Below are 3,075 nucleotides of genomic sequence, written 5' to 3'. Positions count from 1 at the left end.
CACAATTTTACAGGATGCTTCTGGATGTGGTAAAGCGTGTAATTTTTCCTTCCCTTGAACTTGTTTACCTGAAACTTTTCCAGCTTGACAGCGCTCCTGTGCATGAAGCCGTTACATGAAGATATGCTTTTCATAGGTTGGAGTGGAAGATCTCCTGCTACAGAGCTCCAAAGCTATTAAACACTTTTGGGATGAATGTGAACACTGAATAAACCCCAGGTCTCATCACCTCACCTACATTAGTACCTGACTTTACTAACACACCTGTGGCTTGATGAATCTCCACAAATCTCCACAAATCTCCACACTCCAAAATCTAGTGGAACATCTTTCCAGAAGACTGGAGCTTTTAAAACTGAATGGGAACTTTGGTCTGTATGGTGTATACCCTCAAGGTTGCATATAGGTTATAGAGTTTATTTTTGTGAGGAACATTGGATATAAAAACATTTCCTCACCAACATACACACACACAATACACACACACGATACACACTAGCCTGGTGTGTGTGTGTGTGTGTGTGTGTGTGTGTGTGTGTGTGTGTGAGTGAGAATTGGTTTAAAGCATATAGATGAATAGCTCATGAGTGCCCAGGTTCCTCATGTTTCGTCTGAGCACGTAAGCACTGCTCATGTCAAAAACGCTGATGCTTGAGTGTCTCCATGGCAACCGAGAAGCGGTATGCATCATGGCTGTGTGGAAAAACGACCTTTGTAACCTACACATGACCTTCAATTACAGCTTCAGCCAGAAAGCACTGCAACACACACACACACACACACACACACACACACACACACACACACACACACACACACACACAGAGAGGCCTGTTTTTATTACTGAGGTTACAACAGCAACGAACAAGAACCTCATCTTAAATATAATCAATATCTTCATGCACACTGGACGCCTTTTATTTCACTGTTTAATCCTACAGCACTGTTCACTTTCCCCCTCAGATATTATTATTATTTTAAGAATTATTATTAATCATAGTAGTAGTATTAATATAATTAAATAATAATAGCTATTTTTTTTCATTATTACTATTAATATTTTCTTATCATTATTATAATTTTTACTATTATTGTTGTTTTTAATATTATTTTTAGTTGTAGTAGTAGAGGCTAGATGATAATAATATTAATAATAATAATAATAATAATAATAATAATAATAATAATAACTTACAAAGAACTAAACACACAATGAATTACTTTATATGTATAATAAATATTTATTTTAAGCAATGTCAAAAAATTATATCAATATATATATTATTTTTTATATTATTTTGTCTTATTTAATTCTTCAATTTATTTTTTTGTTTCTATAGAGTATTTGTACAATATTTTATATTTCTGTAGAGTAATAGTTTATAATAACCAAGAATATTTATCTGGGTTTTCGTTCATGTCATCCAATGACACGATATCCTAACTTGATATCTTCTTCTTTCAGCTGCTCCCATTAGGGGGCGCCACAACAGATCATCCGTCTCCATACCCCCCTGTCCTCTACATCTGCCTCTTTCAACCAACTACCTGCATGTCTTCCCTCACCACATCCATAAACCTCCTTCTTGGCCTTCCTCTTTTCCTCCTTCCTGGTGTCTCTATCCTCAGCATTCTCCTACTGATATACCCCATGTCCCTCCTCTGCACATGTCCAAACCATCTCAATCTCGCCTCCCTCGCTTTGTCTCCAAAACGTCCTACATGCGCTGTCCCTCTAATAAACTCATTTCTAATCCTGTCCATCCTCATCACTCCCAACGAAAACCTCAACATCTTCAGCTCTGCTACCTCCAGCTCCACATGCAGTCAGCGTTTAAATTCATCTCAAAGGTGTTCAATAGTTTTGAAGCTCTATAACAAGAGATCTTCCACTCCAACCCATGTAAACCATATCTTCATGGAGCTGGCTTTGTGCACAGGGGCTTTGCTATCACATTCCAAGACGTCCTATACAATTGTGTACGCTCAAATTTGTGAACGATTTTGGGAAGAATCACATATAGCTGGAAATTCAGATGTCCCAATACTTTTGCCAAATAGTTTATTTTTCTTTAGCTGCTTTAAAAATGATGGATGAAGATTGCGTGAGAGAGACAGAAATTCACATTGCAATTCCCCTTTGCATTGCGTTTCTCTTACATCACTGTGTTGCAATAGTACCACACAGAAACGCAATCACCGTTCAGCCATACAGTCCTGACACTCCTCAGGGTCTTTGGCTTGGACCCAAAAGAAGAAGACAAAGAGGCGGAAAGTGTTGTTGCTGCTATCTATAGAAAGGATAGTTCTTAATAGCATTCTTATTTATATTTATGTATTTATTTATTTCTTGTACTGAACACTTTTTTTCAGAATTATGAGTTATCATTATTATGTTTACTATTATTATTGTTGTTTTTATTATTATTTTTAGTTGTAGTAGTGGTAGAGGCTAGATAATGATGATAATAATAATAATAATAATAATAATAATAATAATTTACAAAGAACTAAACACACAATGAATGACTTTATATGTATAATAAATATTTATTTTAACCAATGTCCAATTTTTTTTTCTAAATTTCTATAAAGTATTTGTACAATATTTTATATTTCTATAGAGTAATAGTTTATAATAACCAAAAATATTTATCTGGGTTTTGTTCATGTCATCCAATGACACGCACTTAATATAATCCAGTTCTCCAAACTTGATATCTTCTTCTTCTTCTTTCAGCTGCTCCCATTAGGGGGCGCCACAGCGGATCATCAGTCTCCATACCCCCCCTGTCCTCTACATCTGCCTCTTTCAACCCAACTACCTGCATGTCTTCCTTCAATACATCCATAAACCTCAGAATTATGAGTAAAACATGATAAAAGGGTGTTCATATGAGGAAAACTATTCACAGCTCACAGCGGAATCTCATAACGATGCTGTCAGGTTTCTTTATAATTCACTTCTGACACAAGGTAAGTGTTAAATCGGTTAAAAAGAAAAAAATAAAAGCTTTTTATTTTCACTTAGAAATAATTTTTTAGACCTGTTTTGTTTCAAGTTTGCAGCCCTTC

Source organism: Silurus meridionalis, chromosome 23 (assembly GCF_014805685.1).
Source record: "Silurus meridionalis isolate SWU-2019-XX chromosome 23, ASM1480568v1, whole genome shotgun sequence".
Lineage (NCBI taxonomy): Eukaryota > Metazoa > Chordata > Actinopteri > Siluriformes > Siluridae > Silurus > Silurus meridionalis.
Note: the sequence above shows the minus strand (reverse complement) of the source record.